The following is a 21,490-nucleotide window of genomic DNA, read 5'->3' on the forward strand; positions in this document are numbered from 1 at the left end:
GAAAGCGTAGCGAACCCATTTTCTTACCTATGTGAATCCCCTAAATTGTTTAAATAAAGAATTTTCCACACGTTGTCTAAATAGTTTATACAATATTCCATACACAGCAATCGACTTCTGGACAAATTCTTTAGCTAAATAAATAAACTATATTCCACACACTGCCATAAATAACTAAACTATATTCTACACATTGCCTAAATTGTTTAAACAATATTCCATACACTGCAAATCGAATTCCCTCCAAATGATCGATCAGCTGAGCCTTTTTCCAGCCAATTTCCGTGAGCGGAGGTAGGAGGGGAGGGGGGTTTACCACAGGAGGAGAAGTTAATTAATTGATCAATTTAATTAAGTAAATCAAACTGATAAGAGTGAGAGGTGCTATTCCAATAACTCAGACCTGAAAGTTTACTTGTTGCAGCAATGGGGAGGGCGTGAGTTGGTGGTTTCCTGAGGGGAAAGGGGAGTGTGAGGGGGTGGCGGAACAACAGGTTAAGGACCTGTCAGTCAAAAGGTAGGGTACATTCAGCAGAACAATAAGTTAAGCACCTGTCAACCAAAGGAGGACAATAGGTTAAGTATCTGTCAGTAAAAGGAGAACAATTGGTTTGCCCCTGAGTGCATGCCTGCCCCTTATGTAGGTAACCAACACCAACAAAATGTGCTGATTGTCTCTTTGTCCCACTAGTTTTGAGGAATGAAGAAAACAGTCAGAAGCAAGAGGACTTGGCGTCTCTTCAATCCACCGCCAACTTCCATCACCACAACAACCCTGGCTACGGCAACACTCGCTGACCTGTCAGTTCGGACACTCTTAAGGGCCCCCGCTGCACCACAGCCAGGGGCCACTGAGGGTGCTACCGATTGGTCACCGCACAGCTCCGAGGCGACGTGCCGTCCCATCCCAGACCCGTCCGCCGTCATCACCATACGACAAACGTCTGTGAAGGATGTGAGACGATTCATTCCCCCCTCCTTCTCTTTACTAACTCAGTTGCGTCCAGACAAAGTCAAATTTGCGCTGAGATTTGAAATTTCTGCTGTAGTGTTTTTTATGTAAAAGGTACCGCAATAAATGCAATCATTTCATATTTTATTCACCTAAACGATCTGTTCCACTTTGCTTATCAGTCCCATAATCTCATAACCTCTCGTGGTTGATTTCATTTAATTATTGATGTCAATTATTGGCTGCCAACCTGGGCCAATGTCATTAGTAATTTGTATGTTATGTTATATCGCAAAGACTTCCCAGTTCACTACAAAAGAAAAAATGACCTTCATTACCCACTGTTAAAGCTGTCAGCGGCTCAGAAAAGTGTTCAATATGCAGCAATATAAGTTTTTGATCATTTGCCCAATAACATAAAATGTCTGATAGGTAGTGAAGCAAGTATTGACCCTAGTAATACCCACGCATTTTCCATAATGCGTAATACCAACAAGGGGTGGGGGGCGGCGTAGTTTGTGCCCACCAAAAGAAAACTAAAAAAATGTCGAATTTTGTTAAATCTGTTTAACTCCTATTAACAATGTACTTTTCAAATAGGTGCTGATGTATATGTAGGGTACAGAACCTGAAAATATCGTTTGGGACATTCTTAGTAACACCATCGTATTTTCCATAATGTTTACACAAAGTGGTGGGGTACCTTATGGCCATGAAAGAAATTAAAAAATTACAAATCTCGTTAATTAGCGTTGATTTTCATGCACAACATGCCTTTTAAAGTTATATAGATGTGTGAGAAGCGTACTGAACCTGAAAATGTGGATATTATATTTGTTGTGAAAAGTCACATTTGCTAAAAGACTTACATTTTTGGGTTAAGTTTTATTGAAAAATTTAAAACAGTTACAGAATGTGATAAAAGAAATCGTTGAAAACAATAAATATTTTTCCAAAATTTGGAAGTATGAAGTACCAGATTGGATTGCGACAATTTCAAAAGGTTGGAACGTAGTACCACTCCTCCCCCCTCCCCCCAGTTGGTAAGTCGAGGTTTAAATCTAAAATAATTGATCCCGGAGAAATCCTTCTATTCCATTGAAGAATTTCAATTTAAAAACTGGCTGCAAGTAAAAGAAATAATAAAAAATAGGAAAAGTTAGGTGTAGTAGCAACAGCAGGACAAAAAATAATATGTTCATACATATTCTGTAAACTGACTAGTTCCACATCATTTCGATAAAAGAATCGTTCATATGATCTATGGAACATGTAACTAAATAAGTGCCCTGTCTGTGGTCGTTTGTGCACCCAATCATATGCCTCTACTCTTTCCTCAACGGTGTAACTGTGTCCGCTCACATGGTTTTGCAATTGAAATAATGCAATACTCAAACGGAATAACACAATACTGTGAAGAGAAAATTCCATCAGTTGCAAAACAGCGATATGAATTAAAGAACTATTTATTTCCCTAGATGCCCATGTTAAGAGGGGTACAGGCACTTCTTGGACATCCTGTAAGTCTTCCCAATAAAGGTATATCTTACATCGGAGACTGTTCAAAAAATACAGGCAATCTTTTGTTCTTTGTTAAAGTGACATTCTCTCCACTTGTTGAAATACTTCGTCCTTTTTCAGGCGCAGAACAACTGCCTTTACCCCGGCTGGAAAAAGGGCCGTGATGTTGCAATATTAGTTTTTGAGCCAGAAAATATTTGCCACATTTAATGCTCCGGTGGAACTGCCAACAGGCGGTGTAGCTTACATTTCCGGAAAGTGCGAGTTTCCCGGCTGCTGACAAGCTGTAGAAATAACTCTTGTTACAAATACCCGAGGCGGAAACGTGGCCATTTATTAAGGAGAAAGAAATTGCTGATTGCTGCCGTAATGGACTCTGCGGCGCCGGCGCTGTTCTAACGGCTGGAATATCCGCGGCCGCCATTGCCCGCACTCTCCTTCTGTCTATTACATCATCGATATTGCCACCTCATTTATTACGAGATTGAATCTCCACCATCTTCTCTTCTTTTTTCGCATTTAGCTCGCTATCGACAGTTCTCCGACCGCACAAAGAAATTAGTTTCCAGACGAATCCCTAGCTCTACTCAATGCGGTAGAAGATAACCCGCTGAAATACGGGGAGGTGAAGGGGGTAGGATCGGCGAGCGAGATGAGCGATCCGGGAAATTAAGTTTTTCCCCCTTCTCTCTTCCCCTTTGGCCTCCTTCCTTCCTTCCTTCCCTGCGCCAACCAGAATATAATGAGGCTCGTCTTATCGCCTTGCAGTTAAAAACAATAGAACGGCCTGCTGGCTAGGGCGACGCATTAATGAGCCAAGAGTTAAAACACCAATCACAGAATTACAATTAATTACCTTTTCGTATAAGTTGTAAAACACTTATGAGTCTGCCGCTGAGTTACAATTATCCAACTCGAATTAAATTTTCAATATTTTTTAAAGAAATGATTTGGAGTAAATAGATAGTAGTTAGAATTACATTTGACCCTGTGTTCAAGGCAGGATCATGCATACAAGGGACTGGGTGATGTTCGTAAAAACTTCCGTGGGGTTACAATAAAGCGATTGCTTACATCTGCTCTTCAGGAATTTTGCAGGCATGAAGAAACTGAAACGTGTTGATTGACATCCATCCGTATTTATTACAGTAAAAAATGGATTATGTGTGTGTGTATGTTTCACATCTCTTCCTAAACCACAGGACCGATTTCAATCAAACTGGGTGCACGTATCCGTTCCTGTCAGATAACAATTGCTGTGGGGGTAAGAACCACCTACCTACAACAGTTCAAGAGATAATGCGCCATAAACACTGAGGTGCGCGAAAAAGTCCCGCATCATGCATGCAAATTTTAATACTTTTATTCTTTACTGCAAACACATCACATTCCATTTTTTTGTTTCCGTTTCTAATAGAAAGTTGACAAAATGAACACTTGGGGTAATGTCGGATTTATCGGCTAGTTGTTTAATAATCTTATACAGTTCAGCTGCACCGTTACATTTTTAACACTATTATGACCTTGACACAAGAATCACTTAAACTCGTACGGTATAATCAAAGCGATGGTAAAATTATATTTTACAGTTGAAGAAACCGTCACTTCCTCATCAGACTTGGAAGACAGGTCAATACGTCAGGCCACGTTAAAAGAACGGTTATTCTCAGAAATCGAGTTAAAACAGCAATGTTGATTACGCAACTCATCTAGCTCTGCGAGAGAGTTGAAGAAAAAGTTTTGAACTGCAATGTGGCAAGTGATATAGCTGTTGTGCAACACTCCTCCCCAATTGGAAAAATCCAGTCCACCGGATTCTGATGTGTCCACATTTCTGAATAAAAGCTTTAATACATAATTCATGGGTCGAAATAAAAAATACTATATTCTCAGCTAATTTTTACTCTAATTCATCGTGAGCCACATGGTTATAGGCTGTTTGATAAAGTGCTATTTCCTAAGACTAATCCAGTCCATCGATTGCAGATGCACTGAGAGTTTGAATTATGGGGCGGTTTTCCACTTAAAGTAGATACAGGTTACGCAAAGGGTAGATTCATAACCACAGTGGTACCAGAAACCGAGACACTCATGGTCGTGGTTGTACTGAGCTGCTTACCATGGTATTGCCGTACATGTCACAGCATTTGCTCAGCAGTAATGCGTCCCTTCTGTCTAGGTGGAAGCTAATGCAGCGAATGGAGAAGGTCAAGTTTTAAAGGTGTTGTTAGGTAAGCTAGATGCTGGATTACAAGCACAGGCAATGGTTTTACTGGTCAGTACATCGAGCGTTGTCTCATATTCATTACAATGGTTACAGCAGCAGTAGCTGGGAGGTGAAAAGTAGCTCCTACTATATCACAGGTAGTATCATCGATCAATAACCTCCTATCCTGTATTTCCTGTCTCATCATTCCCTTACGTCTTCCATGCTCATAAAAATTTATAATTACTACTTCAGGTGTAAACATGAAGGAAATCCAATGCATGTAAGCCCATTGGAAGTAATGGTGTGGAGCCAGAACATCCCTTTGACATCCCATTGCATCTGCTTTTCCTAGAAATAACTATATCTCACATGATTTCGTGTCGTCTGGGCCATCCTGGTTGAGCAAATAGAAACTTGCTCTCTCTGACAATGGTGACACTCTTCCGTTGATATCAACATGGTTGTGTGGGAGAGAACTGGAGTTCAACTACAGTTTCGGCCGCTTCATGAGCTCAGAAGCGTCCGCGGTGCTTTCGTCAACCCGTGGGCTCAACGAAGACGACAGTGCAAATATTTCGTCGGATCGTCGAGCCTGAGTTAGAGAAGACGCAATTCACGCTCGGGAAACCGCAGCGCCTACATGACATTTCCTTCGGGAGTAATCAAGCACATTGACGGAAAATCCGTGACAATGGTCAAGCAATTGATCGGTAACACTGCGCAAGCAGAACTTCGTGAAGACGAACTCTACCGAGATGATGAGCTGAAATAATCCGCGCGCATCGAAGAAGAGCTTCCTTTCTCTTTGCAGATCGGCACTACTTCCTGTGTTTTTCCCTGCATGTACTTTCTCAGAGCTTCCAATTTTGCTGAATAGCGGTGGACCGCGAAAAGTTTGCAATGCGCATCAACACTGGCTACTGGAAACTAAGCTAGCGTATGAGGCTGAGCTCTAGCGGTGCTAATCTCTACTGTAGCCACATGGTAGAATAACGACAAGCTTTGGTCTGTCTGTTTCTCTACATGCTACAGTTCCGCCGTTAGGGCTTCCTGGACCTTTCATATACCAGCCACGAACTGGCTCGGAGATAGCTCTGTAGTACTCAGTTGCCTTCGCACCACCTGGTGTACTGTCTGCTACAACGCTGTTACTTCCATTCAGCACCAACTATGCTGTCCGCTGCCGACTGCAGATGTTTTATCACTGCGATTCTGTATCTAACACATCCACTCGTGTCTATACCACATTAAATTTTCGAACCACTGTCCCCACAGTTATTTTTACAAATCCTGTCATTATCGTACTTAATTCCCCTCACGCTAGATTAGTATTCAGTACACCTTGTGCCAGGTTTGCTAGTTGTGCGGTATGCCATTCTGTAACAGCTCTGTTGCTTTCAGCAACTTCCCTCGCTTCACTCAGCGTCTCATTTAATTCCCGGGTATCATCGGTATCTGTAATCCCAAAGACTATCTTTAAGAATTTCCCACCTGCATCGAACCATCTCCTTTCCTGATGCAGCAGCATTATGGCGCTATATCCATCACTTGGCGCAACTGTTTTCGCAGCCATTTATAGGAGAGAGACAACCCTACGTATTCTCCTGGTACTTTCTTCAGTACTCCTTTACTCTCGGCCTCAAGACATAATTCGGGAAACATTTCCACTGGTCTTCGTACCTCATTCCTTACGTCTCATGCATCGTAAGTCAGTGGTGGCTGGTTAGTATGGCGACCTCCAACCTGTTTAAAAGTACTCCTCCCTAGAGCTGCTGATTCCGCAGTGCTGCACCACTTCACCACTGTAGAGGTGTAGCATCACCAGAATTATGCCATACATCATGGTTATCCTAGAAGATGACGTCACGCAGGAGAAACGAATCCACATTGTTGTCTCTCTGCCCCTTCGAAAGGCCTGACTCCCAAGTTCCATTGTCACACACGACCAGCGACACACTCACTTCGTTACGTTAGCACACCCACAGTCCACTAATGCATTATACTATCCAACAAGCCTATTATTAAATAATATGTCGAAGTAAAAACAGAAATCACTCTTGGCTAACAAAACATAATAATTCCAACAAAATAAGACAAAATAACATAATTCAACATAAAGCTTCATCATATATTCCATAAGCTTTGTCACTTATTGGTATGGCCTCAGTGCATAGGGGACCCAGTATGCAGCTTGCGTGCGAGCTTCTGATTTGTCCCTTCCCAGCTTGCCCTACGTTCTTTGCAGACAGCGGCACTAGCACTCGCGGTAAAGCAACTGAAGCACCTTCAGGAGTTCTCATGTGCTCCATGTGCACAGTGTTGGTCTGCATCGCTACTGAATTTGATGCTTACTGGCCATTGATTTTCTGTAACCTAATATGACACTTGATATGGTGTAAATAAATTTATTAGTTTTACCTTATCTTTATCCGACGACTCTGCGTAAGAAATGTCAGAATACTGTAGTGAACACACATATGTTATGTGCTTTTAATCTGGAAACAGTAAAAATATGAAATACGTTTTTCATCATAACCAAATAGGTGTAATTTCTACGATGGGGGTTTCTCTATGATTCGCACATAAACTGTTTTCTTACTTCAATATTAGAAGGTAGGAAGACTGGAATCGAACATCATTACAAATGAAACGAGGCGTAAGATAAGGAGGGCTAACGAAATTGACTGTGTCCTTCGTAAAGATACAAAAACCGTGGAAAACCTTAATCTGGGTTGCTGGATCTGTATTTTAACCGCGATTCGCCCCCCATCCCCCTAAACTGCTAGTGAATTGCCGTATCCAATGGCCCACCTCAGTCGATTTTAGGTTTTCGAATGTCATGAATAATTAGGCGCGCCTAATTCCATTGTGTAATCCAGATTGTCGACGGCAGCTTGCACTGCCTGAACGTACTGAAAACTTCGACATAAAACGATGTAGTAAACGCAAACTACTAGCCTATATAAGTCTTCTATAGTTCTTAGAGTGACTTGATCATTATTACTATTCTGCATTAAGATTTTGTTGCGTAAGGAACTGCACGGAAGTGGAAGGACTCCTAGTATTACAATATTCGATCCTCGTTGTCGCATTCTATTTTGTCGACTATAACGTTTGCGTTATCTGAATTAGCAGCTTGCTAACAAGATGTGTCTATGACCACGACGTTGGCAGTTCTTTATCTCTAACACGAAACGAAGCAATCTAACTACGTAAGAGTGGTAGAAAGTAGAACACATACGACTGAACACGGTATGTGGACATTGTGCAAAAGAAACTGGGCGTCATTTGCAAGTGACTTTCTCACAGTGACCTGTATTGGATGTGGATAAAACAACTGATAATTAAGAAAGATGTATTTATGTTTTACCGATATTTGCCAAAATATTATTTAGAAATACAGTGTGAAACAACAAGTTGTATATGTCTTACTATATGTAAATGTACCCCTACGAAATATTCAGTTCTTATATTGAAAAATGTAGACGTGTAAAGCGAAAACAACAAAATCACCAGAAATGTAAGTCAACCATTGCAGTATGTGCTGCTTATAAGAGTAGACATTTATAGTGATAGTATTAGGACAATGATAGACACATTAAAGTGTCAAAATGTTTTGTGTGTGGTACAAACATTGTATTGCTACTAATAAAAGTTTGTGCTCTCTGATTTCCTAATAGCCGGCCGGAGTGGCCGTGCGGTTCTAGGCGCTACAGTCTGGAACCGCGAGACCGCTACCGTTGGAGGTTCGAATCCTGCCACGGGCATGGATGTGTGTGATGTCCTTAGGACAGTTAGGTTTAAGTAGTTCTAAGTTCTAGGAGACTGATGACCTCAGACGTTGAGTCCCATAGTGCTCAGAGCCATTTGAACCATTTTTTGATTTCCTAATAAGAAACAAAAACTTTCTGGAAACGACTATCATGATATGTCATATACTCCTACATCTATTTTTCGTATATCGTATAATGTTCTGGAATAGAGCGGAAAAATATATGCTGTGTTGATACTATCAGTGTCATTTTTATACTGTTTTCTTTTTCACTCTTTCCTGGAACAAGAGAATGAGAGAGAGAGAGAGAGAGAGAGAGAGAGGGAGAGAGAGAGAGAGAGAGAGAGAAACGAACAGGAGAACACCACGTCGATATCAGCGGTCGATCGAACCCGTTTCTCTCTCCGGAACAGCGAGAATACGGGAATGGCGAAGCGGCAGGTCTGCGTGGCTAGCGGTCTGAAGTTCTTTGCAGTGTTATTGCCGCTCATCGCTGACACTTTTAATCGGAGCCGCTCGTTAGGATGCAAAACGCTCACTTTAATGGCCGAAAGTCGGCGTCGCTGGTGCTTCTTAATTTCCGCGGACGAGTGCCATGTTCCCCGCTCCACCCCCAGCAAACTCGCCCCGCGGAGCCCCCATTGGGTTGCAAGCAGCAGCCAGAATAATAAAGCAGACTGCGAGCTGCAGAAAACTGCGGACAGCGACCGAAACAGAGTCTGCCCGCCGCTTATAACGCCGCAAAAATTGAAGGAGCGGCAGCAGGCTCTCCGTTCTCCATGTAATGCCAAGAAATACTTATGAGATAGATGTTATGAACTAAAAAGACGGTGGCGAATAATGAATAAAGTTTTCAGCAGCGTGCGAATGAAGAAAATAAGATTCGAATGTGTTAGTTACTAAAATTTCACGCACATTTTCGCCAGGGCATATCTGAACTCTGGTGCAACGTTTTATGACGGTAATGCCACAAAAAAGCGACGAAGATTACGGGATGGATAAGAACTTCCCTTAAATATGACGGGCATTCTTCCAAAGTGGGAAGAAGAAGGAGGCACACTGATGCTTCTTTTTTCTGCAGAAGCTGTGATACATCGATCGCCGTAGAAAAGATATCGCTATTGTCAGCAATGTTAAGTAATCCTCTCATTCCATCACTACGCACATTGTAATGAATGATGTTACTTCTCTCTCTCTCTCTCTCTACTTCTGATACATGATTACCTGTAAATCTCTATGCTCGATAGTGTGGCTGTGTCCTGTTTACAAGGAACACTGGTAGGTCATAGTTTAACTTATAAGCATCCTGTTGATGTCGAGGAAGAGCAGATGCCTCATTAAAATTCATTTATAGATTTTAAGCGAATGTAATTCATTCACGACAGAAGTGGTTTATTAAACACTCGTTCAAAAACTACTGTGAATGACTTTTTTTAGCAGCAACAATTTGATATAATTTGTGCGATATCCGCTGAGACAGGTACCGTTAAGATGGAACACGTGTAACTTGTCAGTAAACGTCCAGAGACTCTAGAGTGAGGTTGTATTTACCATAACTGTCGCACATCATGGATATTGAAAAACACGTGTATATTAAGTTCTGTTTCAAGTTGCAAAAAAGTGCCAAAGTAATTTATAAAATGTTGAAATTGGCGTATGACAATAATGCTGTAAGTCTGAAGACTTTTTACATGTGGTATGAGCGATTTAAAAGCGGAAATGAGTCGATAGAAGACGAGCAATGTTTAGGACCTCCATTAACCTCATAAACAGAAGAAAACGAGCAAAACGTAGGAAAAAATTATTCGTTAAAACAGGCGAATAACTATTCGAGGGCTTACCGAAGAGCTTATCATCTCGTACGGGTCTGTACAATGGATTTTAATGAAATTACAGAACCGTGAAAATTACACAGATGTTATTTTGCTGCACGGAAATAGTGTCTGGCACTTAGCCACCCACACAGGTAATGTGGCAATCGTACACACATTACGGCGTTATGCTGGGACTTATGTGAAAGGCTTGATAATGGACGAAAGTACGAAAATGGTAGCCATTTAAACAAAAACAGACTTCCTTGCAACTTTCACGGTTTTGTAATTTCATTGAGTCGTAGTAAGTTGCTAGTTACTGCCATCCAGCACAATAGAAGTAAACAAAGCATTTTAACCGATAATTTGCAAACGAGACGAGTGAGTGCAAAATTTGTTCTTAGACTTTTGAGTCATGAACAAGAGGAAAACAGTGTGTCAGCACGACGCTGAGGGATCGACTTGGATTTGTGGATATGACCCCGAGACGAAAATTCAGAGCTTCCAATGCAGAACCAGTGAATCTCTTCGCCGTAAAACGGCAAGTCAGTCAAAATCGAATATAAAAATCATGGTCTTTAATTTTTCGATACTGAAGGCATAGTGCAATCAGAATTCGTTCAAAGGAGAAGGACCATAAATGGAGAATTTTACAAGGGCGTACTGCAGCCTTTTCGAAACAATTTATGAAGAAAGAGACCGGAAAAATGGGCCAAAGCCTTTCTTCTTCATCACGACAATGCACTGTGTAACACTTCGCTTTTGATTCGATAGTTTTTGGCCAGAAAAAGTCTCCCTGTCTGTCCACCTCTGCCTTACTCACCAGATTTAGCATCATGCGACTTATGGCTCTTTCCAAAAATTGAAAATGTGCTTAAAGAGAAACGTTTTGACACCATTTCTGACGTTGAGAGGGCCCCAAAAAAGCAGCTGAACGCCATTCCAAAAGAAGCTTTCCAGAAATGCTTCCAGTCATGGATTCAACATTGGGATAAGTGCATTACTAGCTTAGGACTGTATTTTGAAGGAGATTAAATCAAATGCCACGTTAGCTTATTATTTTGTTTCTAATGAAATTATTCGCCATATTTTTATCACACCTTGTACAACGAAGAGAGGCGCGTTTCGTCACGAGCTCGTTTATCCGGAGGGAGCGTTACGGAGATGCTCAACAAATTCCAGTCAGACATTACAAGGAAGCGTTGTGCACCACGCCCCTTGAGGATTCAGAAAATATATTACTTCCTCCCACATAAATGTCGCGAAATGCCCGCGTCGAAAAAACTGGAGAAATTGACTGTCATAACCAACAGTAATTTTTCCCACACGCCATTTGCGAATGTAACAGGAAACGAGAGAAAAGATAGTGTTAGCAAAAACACCCTCCACTGCACACAGTATGGCGCTATGGTGCCTTGTAGAGTATAAATTTAGATGTGGATAGATAACGGAGCGTTATCTCGGGTGGACCAGGATGAGATGAAGAATGAGCTGTTGCCTAATTTAGATCACAGCGACCAGCAGTTTTGCACCACAACGATGTGAGTAGTCAGTTAACAGGAAGTGAGCGTACAAATTTCTGTTGCTGTTCTTGTTGAAGGTTAGACTGTACCGGTCCAGAGGGCTAGTCTCATGATAAGGCCAACTGGTAGTCAGAGCTTGTGTTGAATAACGCTAGAATAAGGTGAAGGCGTCATGTTGTTACGAGTGCTATGTGTGGCACGAGTGCTTGTTCCAAAAGGTCGTCTTTGTCGAACTGACTTAAAGTCTTCAAAATAAGCGAGAACAGGATTTAACGCTCCTTAGAACGGTTACAAGTTGTGGTTGGGAGGAAATGGGAAGGCGAGTAGCAGTGCCCTTTTAAGACACACCTCGTCAGAATTGTCCTAAGCGATCTAGTGAAATCGTGGGACACCTGGGTAACTGAATGCAGACTTGAATTGGTATTTCGAATTAGACACTTTGACAGATCGCTGAATTCACGAAAACCAAGGTCGAGGAGCAACCTAACAGACATCGTATGTCTGGAAAAGGCAAAACTTTACCGTTCGCTACAGCCAGAAGTGCCAACTGTCCCATCAGGGCTAGTGGTAGCAGAAACACCCTCCACCTCACACCGAATGGCGCTGTAGTGCCTAGCGGAGTATAAATTTAGATGTGGACAAGTAACGGAGCGTTATTTCGGGTGGACCAGGATGAGATGTTAGAGGATTATGATGAGGTCGACGCATTTGCTCTAATGGTGGACGTAGTCTATGGTTACTGGACAAGGTACGCGGTGCATGGTCTGTCGATCATTGGCAGTGAGAATCCGTCGAGGAGAGCCCACGTAATTATCGTTGCTTATATATATATATATATATATATATATATATATATATATATATATATATATATATATATATATATTTTACACAGTAGTTGATTTTATCAGCTCTTTAAACTGCTGCTTTGCTACAACCATCACCACTACAACCAGCTCCAGAATCAGAAGCACCATCCCCAACTACTGCAGCCACACCCAGACCTGCACTAACTGGATATAGATCAATTATGACTGCACCAGCCACATCTACATGGGTTTCAGCTACACCAGCTCCAGGTAAAAAAAAAAAAAAAAAAAAAAAAAAAGACGAACCCACGTTCTGTATTCTACAACCACCTGTTGCTTGGGTTTCCTGCCATGACTTTTGGTTCATGTGCACAAGTGCTTCCAGTTAGCTCACCATGTCTCAGACAACCCTTAGCACAAGTTCAAAATGGTTCAAATGGCTCTGAGCACTATGGGACTCAACTGCTGTGGTCATAAGTCCCCTAGTACTTAGAACTACTTAAACCAAACTAACCTAAGGACATCACACACATCCATGCCCGAGGCAGGATTCGAACCTGCGACCGTAGCGGTCGTGCGGTTCCAGACTGTAGCGCCTTTAACCGCTCAGCCACTCCGGCCGGCTAGCACAAGTTGCTCGCTTACTCTCACACTTGTGATCCTCAGGGCTGATCCCAAGATCAAAGTGGGGGAAGTTGAATGGGAGCTGAATTCTATTCCTAAGTCCTCTAAAGGATTCTGGTCCCACATTCCTCATCCATGTCTTCTCTGATATGCCATACATCACCTCCATCAGAAGAGATCCTATATGCATCACCGGAAAACAAAAAGTAATACGTTCTCAATCTCAAGCCTATGCCAAATGATGCAACAAATGTTCCTCTAAAATGACTATTTAACTTCCGATTGCCAAAACCCATCCAAATATCCGTACTGCAAAACCAACCAGCTTTAGCAACACTGTCCTACTGTCTCTATCCCTCTGTAACACCTGCAACAAATCCTATCCCACCTACTTGTAACTGTAATGCAACCTAATCCCCCCTCCCCAAAACAAGCCTGAATTGACCGCCCCAACAGCCTTGTCGACTTACCGCTTCACTCAAACCTACGTCCTGCCACCAACAATGAAGTCGTCACTCATCCCAGTGCCACTGTCCTTCAAATTATCGACCGACCTGAGCGTCCACATATCCCCCATCAAGTCAACCTGGCTGCTGTCCCCTGTTACATTGAACTGGAATTGCCACATGTTCTCAAAACCACTCCCATTTCCTATTTCCTCAACTAGACATCCTCATCTTAACACTTTCCTACTCAATCTTAAACTGCCTATTCAAGACAAAAATACCGATCCCTGGACCGCAGCGTAGATAGATACCTCCATCACTATCATGTCTGAACATTGGTGAGAAATTAAACTGCAGGAACTTACTGGAAAATCTTGGAGTTAAGCATTTTATCTAAAAACTTCAAAAAGAAAGCTGCTGCAGCAAATATAATTTTGTTTATGCCTCCCAATGAACAGAGGTCCATCCATGTTACTGCAACCCAGATTTGAAGAACAGTCATAAATCGACTCTGAAATATTTAGAGGTGGTGTGACGTAGAATGAGTACGGCAAAAAACAATTCAGCTGGTCGAAGACTACTTCATCATCACGACCGAATTTTAAAAAATACAACCGAACGTAAAAAATCTTTGTTTGTTTTTCGAGTTGAAAGGGACAGCCCATCGTGTATTTGTCCCCAAAGGTAGCACACTTTACCAGAACTGCTCCGTTCAAATACTGAAAAGATTACATCAGGCGCCGTGGTCAGTTGGCCTGCACCCTGGCGATCAATGGATTTGGTCCTCTACTACACGAATGCTTCTGATAGCACAAAGTTGAACGTCAGTTTTTGGTCAAGAGAAAAAGCCAACAGCTTCACATCCACTATCCTCGCAGGTTCTGGCCTCCTGTGATGTTTCCATACACCTACAATAGAAAGGAAGTTAAAACAAAAGTTTGATTTGCTATAGAAGATGTGAAACAAAAAACGTTGGAAGTACTACACGGAATAGCTTGAGAAGACTTTGAATATCGTTTCCGTTAACGGCTGAAACGTTGAGAAAAGTGCATTAGGTTTGATGGACTCTGTTTTGATGGTAATATAATTTTATAAATATTTCGCGAAGCAGAAACGGTGCAACTGATAAATTCACTTTACTTTTACATCCCCTCTGATGTTAAAATGTATGATTCATTTTATGTGTTGTTAATTTTAATCTTTTGTATTTCGCAGTACAGCCAATCGTTCTTCACTCTGCAAAAACTTACTTGTCGGAGTATTTTTGCGTCCATTGAGGACACTAAATAGAATCATTAACAAGTAGTCGAATGAGGCCGTTTGCTTAAATTAGCTAGTAATTTGCTGTAGCCATGGTGTATTAATGATACAGTATAAATATAAGTAGCTTCTTTTAACTCGGTTCACGTGGTTAATTAAAACTGACGTCGTTATTTATTTGAACAATTTATTTAGTTTGAAGTAAACGTCAATTAGCTTTTGATGATTGTTATTACTCAATTATTCCTCCAACGTTTCGTATTAATCAAAGCACAAGAAAGGCGGTTATGATTCAAGGATGAAATAGACGATATTGTGAATGAAATCAGATGTAAAAACCGCCGACGTATCTCATTAGTGAGTCTACATTACCAGTTTATTGTCAACATATCTCAAGATTGAAAGTGTTTCCATGTTGACTGATAATAAGACTCATTAAATCATTCATTAAATTTTTAGTATTTCCCACATCACAAGGCTCATTACCACAACTTTGTTTCATATCACCGAAGCAACTGAAAAATAAATGGAACGCAGAGAATACTTTAATAATAGTACGACAATTGCGTTGAATATTACATGTCTTACGTGTTACAGTTGTACCGTACGTAATCATTAGTATTTATTTTTACAAAAAATTAGAAATGATTTAAAGACAATGATAACACATGTATAGAGAGAAATATTTGTTCAATATAGCTTCATTTCCCCACGGTTTTATCATATAAAATATTTTTAACGCACTGTCACCGGCGATGAAAACTGAATGACATCCTACGTCGGCAAAAACTTAGATCTTCGTACAGAAGCGATGAAATAGTGATTGTGTAGAAAATCTTATCTCATCCTGTCATCTTCCCTAATCCCAAGAAGAAGGAGCCGTGTTGGTGCGCAGTCTGGAATAATACATGTATGTGTACCTACACGATAAGACAGAACAGCCAAATTTTGCAATAAGTATACCGGTTATCGCCTCACGAACGAAAATATGCCATTTTTTTCTGGCTTCTCTTTGTCAGTAGACTGTTGTAATGTGACGTTCAGAATTACTTGCTTAAAAGACTTAATGAAATCTATATATGATCACTATTCATTACATCGAAAATGTTTACTACACGCTGTTTGAAAGTTGATGCATCTTCCATTTTGATGGCCACGCGGAGTGGCCGCGCGGTTAGAGGCAACATGCCATGGATTGCGCCGCCCCTCCCGCCGGAGGTTCGAGCCCTCCCTCGGCCATGATTGTGTGTGTTGTTTTTCGCATGAGTTAGTATAAGTTAATTTAAATAGTGTGTAAGTCTAGGGACTGATGACCTCAGCAGTTTGGGCCCTTAGGAATTCACACGCACACACACATTTCTATTTTGATGGGAAGCTCGCGTGTTTCTGCACCATAATATCACGATGAGACTCTTGGGGCTGGTTATGTAATAGCGAAGAAAGATCTCAGCCTATTAGGGGTTATAAGCTAGTAAACCACCTTTTATTACTACTGTTATACCAGTAACTGGTGCACTTGCATAGATGATTTTTCTGTTCTAGAAGAGATGAGAGCAGGATCTACCTGTCACAAGCTTTGCGGTACCCCAAAACGCCAGTATCGTCTACAGTGCATTAGGGCTGACGTTAAGCCGTTTGCACAGTTCCCTGGCCGCAGTCCGCCGGGCCACGGATGGTCCTGTTGAGGTGCTGCAGCCCAGCGGCAACCGCCGGATTGCAGCCCGTCTGTCCTTCGTGTGGCTTCTGCTTCTGCTGCGAGGCAGAGCCTACGCGTGTTCCAAGCCACTGCAGTGTCTCAGCATATAACATTCATGAACATGGTGTCCGAGGATTTAGAGGTAACTATGTCCACCCAACATTATGCCTCCCCACTACATAATACCTCATGAATCGATCGTTTTCGATAACTTTCCTGGGTGCATTACATGTTTCCATCTCTCGCCATATGAGAATATGCATGACATTAATCTTTTATATATATATATATATATATATATATATATATATATATATATATATATATATACTTATGGAGGGAGATGAAGCAGTGCAGAGGACGCCATCTTGAAATCTCATCCTGGCTGGATAAATCTGTATGATAGTTATCAAAGGCCCCTGTCTTGGCTTGTAACATCATCATCCCCAGAGGATCGGCTTCCAGGGCGCAATTTCTTCCTTTGTATGTCCACTGTCCTATGGCACATTTGTCACTAACTGGGTGTGGGGAAGCACCCCAGAACCCAAATATTAGCCATGTTGTATCCTTTGTGGCTTAATGGGATGGGTTGAGGTGTTCATAAATCATTCTATTTTGTATTCGTATCCTCAACCAATAGCAAAAGTGGCTTAAAGAGAGGAGAGGAAGGAGGGGGTGATAATAAATCAACTGACCTCATACCAGAAAAGGCACCCTACTCACAGAATTTGAGAAGAAAAAAGTACGTACTGAAAAGGAGAAGCAACATGGTGATAGGTCGTGTGTTAAGAGGTCAGCGAATAACTTCCATGGTATTAGAGAGAGCTGTAGAGGTTAAAAACTACAGCTGAAGACAGATATTGGAATACATCCAGCAGATAACTGAGGACATAGGGACCAAGAGCAACTCTGAGATTAAGAGGTTCATACAAGAAACCAGTTTGTGGTGGGTTGCATCATTTGCCTGATGATGGCGTAGAAAGCAGAAAGTTGGTTATTAACAAGGAAGTCTAACGTAAATACACACATCAAAAAATGTTTTGCACAACTCCGGTTCCCAGAACTCCTGAAAACAGACGTTGACTGTGGATATTGTCTCACAGACAGAGTCCCTTTGATGTTCAGAGATGTCACTAAACCCGCCCAAAAATGTAAACAACCATGCATGAGCAGCGCCTATTAGACGGAGGGGGTCCGACAGCCGATCGGTTCCTGTCATTCCACCAGGAGGGAGGTACACAGCTCTGGTGTTGTCTGTAGTTCAACCACGCCTAGACGGTCAATGCCGCGTTTGAAGGGCTCTCAACAAGGGAAATGTCCAGGTGTCTCTGAGTGACCCAAAGCGATGTTGTTCGGACATGGAGGAGATACAGAGTCAGGAAGTGTCGACGACATGTCTCGCTCAGGCCGCCCAATGGCTACTACTGCAGTGGATGACCGCTACCTACGGATTATGGCCCGGAGGACCCCTGACAGCAACGACACCATGTTGAAGAGATTGGTACAAGGAAGCAGTTTGTAGTGTGTTGCATCATTTGCCTGAGGCAGCCGCAGAACGCCGTGTTACGACTCAAACTGTGCGCATTAGGCTGCATGATGCGCACCTTCACTCCCGACGTCCATGGCGAGGTCCACCTTTGCAACAACGACACCATGCAGCACTGTACAGATGGGCCCAACAACATGCCGAATGGACCACTCAGGATTTGCATCAAGTTCTCTTAACCGATGAGTGTCGCATATGCCTTCAACCAGACAATCGTCGGAGACATGTTTGGAGGCAACCCGGTCAGGCTGAATGCTGTAGACACACTGCCCAGCGAGTGCAGCAAGGTGGAGGTTCCCTGCTTTTCTGGTGTGGCACTATGTGGGGCCGACGTACGCCGCTGGTGATCATGGAAGACGCAGTAACGGCTGTATGATACGTGAATGCCATCCTCCGACCGATAGTGCAACCATATCAGCAGCATATTGACGAGGCATTCCCCTTCATGGACGACAATTCGCGCCCCCATCGTGCACATCTTGTGAATGAGTTCCTTCAGGATAACGACATCGCTCGACTAGAGTGGCCAACATGTTCTCCAGGCATGAACCCTATCGAAAATGCCTGGGATGGATTGAAAATGGCTGTTTATGGATGAAGTGACCCACTAATCACTCTGAGGGATCAACGCAGAATCGACGTTGAGGAGTGGGACAATCTGGACCAACAGTGCCTTGATGAACTTGTGGATAATATGCCACGACGAATACAGGCATGCATCAATGCAAGAGGACGTGCTACTGTGTATTAGAGGTACCGATGAAGGTCTCGCTGTATGGTGGTACAAGATGCAATGTACTGTTTTCATTACTGTTTTCATATGCAGTAAAAAGGGCGGGAATGATGTTTATGTTAATCTCTATTACAGTTTGCTGTACAGGTTCCGGAACCGAGAAGATGCGAAACTATATTTGATGTGTGTATTACTGTGGGATGTTAATACTGCACATTTCCGTTTTTAATATGTATATGTTTCTGTAAGCACTGACGGAATATTCAATAATATTGCTTGTAGATGAAGAACAGAATTCTGTTAATTTACTTGAAATATTCTATATACAGTGAGAATTTTTGCTTATCGTGAAGTTATTACATTCTTCATTTTTTTGGCATAGTGTGGAGTATTTGTGATGTATGTGACACTGATATTGTTTCTTGTGTGTATTCCGTTATTTATCCATTGACTGTCAAAATAAATCTTCTGAACTACTTCCAAAAAGTCGTTATTAAATGTTTTTACCTGACAACTGCCAGTTAAAACTGGGCGGTATCCTTTTACAGCGTTTCTCAAATCCTTAACTGTATTCCTAATTTTTCCTTTTATGTTGGCCGTTTGACAGAGGTTTCTTCACTTTTTTTAATCACATTGATTAAGACGACAGAGTATTATTTCTAGTATAAGATCAATTTTACTCCAAATCTCCATGATTTCTTATATTTTTGCTTTCCTTGTGTATAATAAATGGGTAACATAACTTTTGTAATCGAAGGCTTCTGTTAAGCCATATTCGTGTCATATTTTATTATTTTTTGGATAATCAGCAGTTAAAGACTGATAAAACAACTTGTAAAAACGTTAACTTCACAACTGGCATGTGCCGCATTACACACAGCCTTCCAGTCAGTTTCCTGTTAAGCTTCCATAGAAGATTCTGTTGTCTATTCATTAATAACTGACCGTTTTCGACGATACCACTTCATTATAATTAGGTATGTTATTAAATATGGCTTGCTTTGCATCATGGTTAAAGTGGCCATCTGGCCATTCACTACTAGATAAATATTTAGATAATTGCTGAAGTGTGCATCTACAGATTCACTATGTGATTAAAATTATCAGGACACCTGGCTGAAAATGACTTAAAAGTTCGTGGCCCCCTCCATCGGTAATGCTGGAACTCAATATGGTGTTGATCCACCCTTAGCCTTGATGACAGCTTCCACTCTCGCAGGCATGCGTTCAATCAGGTGCTGGAAGGTTTCTTGGGGAATGGCAACCCATTCTTCACGGAGTGCTGCACTGAGGAGTGGTATCGATGTTGGTCGGTGAGGTCTGGCATAATCGGAGTTCCAAAACATCCCAAAGGTGTTCTATAGGATTCAGGTCAGGACTCTGTGCAGGCCAATCCATTACAGGGATGGTACTGTCGTGTAACCACTCCGCCACAGGCCGTGCATTGTGAACATGTGCTCGATCGTGTTGAAAGATGCTATCGCCATCCCCGAATTGCTCTTCAACAGTGGGAAGCAAGAAGGTGCTTAATACATCAATGTAGGCCTGTACTGTGATAGTGCCACGCAAAACAACAATGGGTGCAAGCCTCCCTCCATGAAAAACACGACCACAACATAATACCACAGCCTCCGAATTTTACTGTTGACACTATACACGCTGCGAGATGTCGCTGATCACACCCTGCCATCGGATCGCCACATTGTGTGCTGTGATCTTGTGCCCGCCCAGATAGACGCGCTGTTCAAGGGGCTGCTACCCGAGCGGAGAGGCGTGCCGATGTGCCGGTCAGCCTGTGGATGGTTTTTATGGTGGTTTTTCATCTGCCTCGGCGAGTGCGGGCTGGTTCCCCGTATTCCGCCTCAGTTACACTATGTTGGCGATTGCTGCCCGAACACTGTCTCCCACTGGGGGCCGAACCGCACAAATAACCATGGGTTCGGTGTGGGGCGGCGGTGAGATGGGTAGACTGCCGTGGTCCATGGTTCAATACACAATACACAAAACACCGTGATCTTTGAGTTTACGGGAGATTTGACAGTGCTAGCGTTAGCAGTGGCGTGTTTATGGGCTGCTCCCAACGGACACGCCCATTTCTTATGGTGAGTGTTCGCTTCTCGAGGCGGCACTGGGCATTATCATTACTGGGTAGTTGCAAGACCTCTCACTGAGGATCTGCCTCGATGCCCGAGCTAAATGGGGATTGAGATTTTACATCAATCCTGGGCACGAAGACAAGGAATGTGATATCTGAATTGAAGTTAAGAGATAAAATAATGGTTTATAATACTTTCAAAAATAAAGTGTTTACAATGCAAGTGAATATTCGAAACAGAAAAACCTCTTACTAAATTGGTTGATATAGGAAAGCAGTTTGATATAATAAGAGAAAATTTGAGGGAATAAAATATAGTAATATTAAGTTTCACACTGACAGACAAAAAAGTAAAGGACTCAGAAGACTTGGTCGGCTGCAACTTTATACACGCACGCACCTGGGTGTGTAAATGATTACAGTTCCAATTCTCTGTGACAGAGAAAACGGACACCAAGGTGCATTAGTACTGTTCGTGTTTAGTGTGATTACC

This window comes from Schistocerca cancellata, chromosome 1 (assembly GCF_023864275.1).
Source record: "Schistocerca cancellata isolate TAMUIC-IGC-003103 chromosome 1, iqSchCanc2.1, whole genome shotgun sequence".
Classification (NCBI taxonomy): domain Eukaryota; kingdom Metazoa; phylum Arthropoda; class Insecta; order Orthoptera; family Acrididae; genus Schistocerca; species Schistocerca cancellata.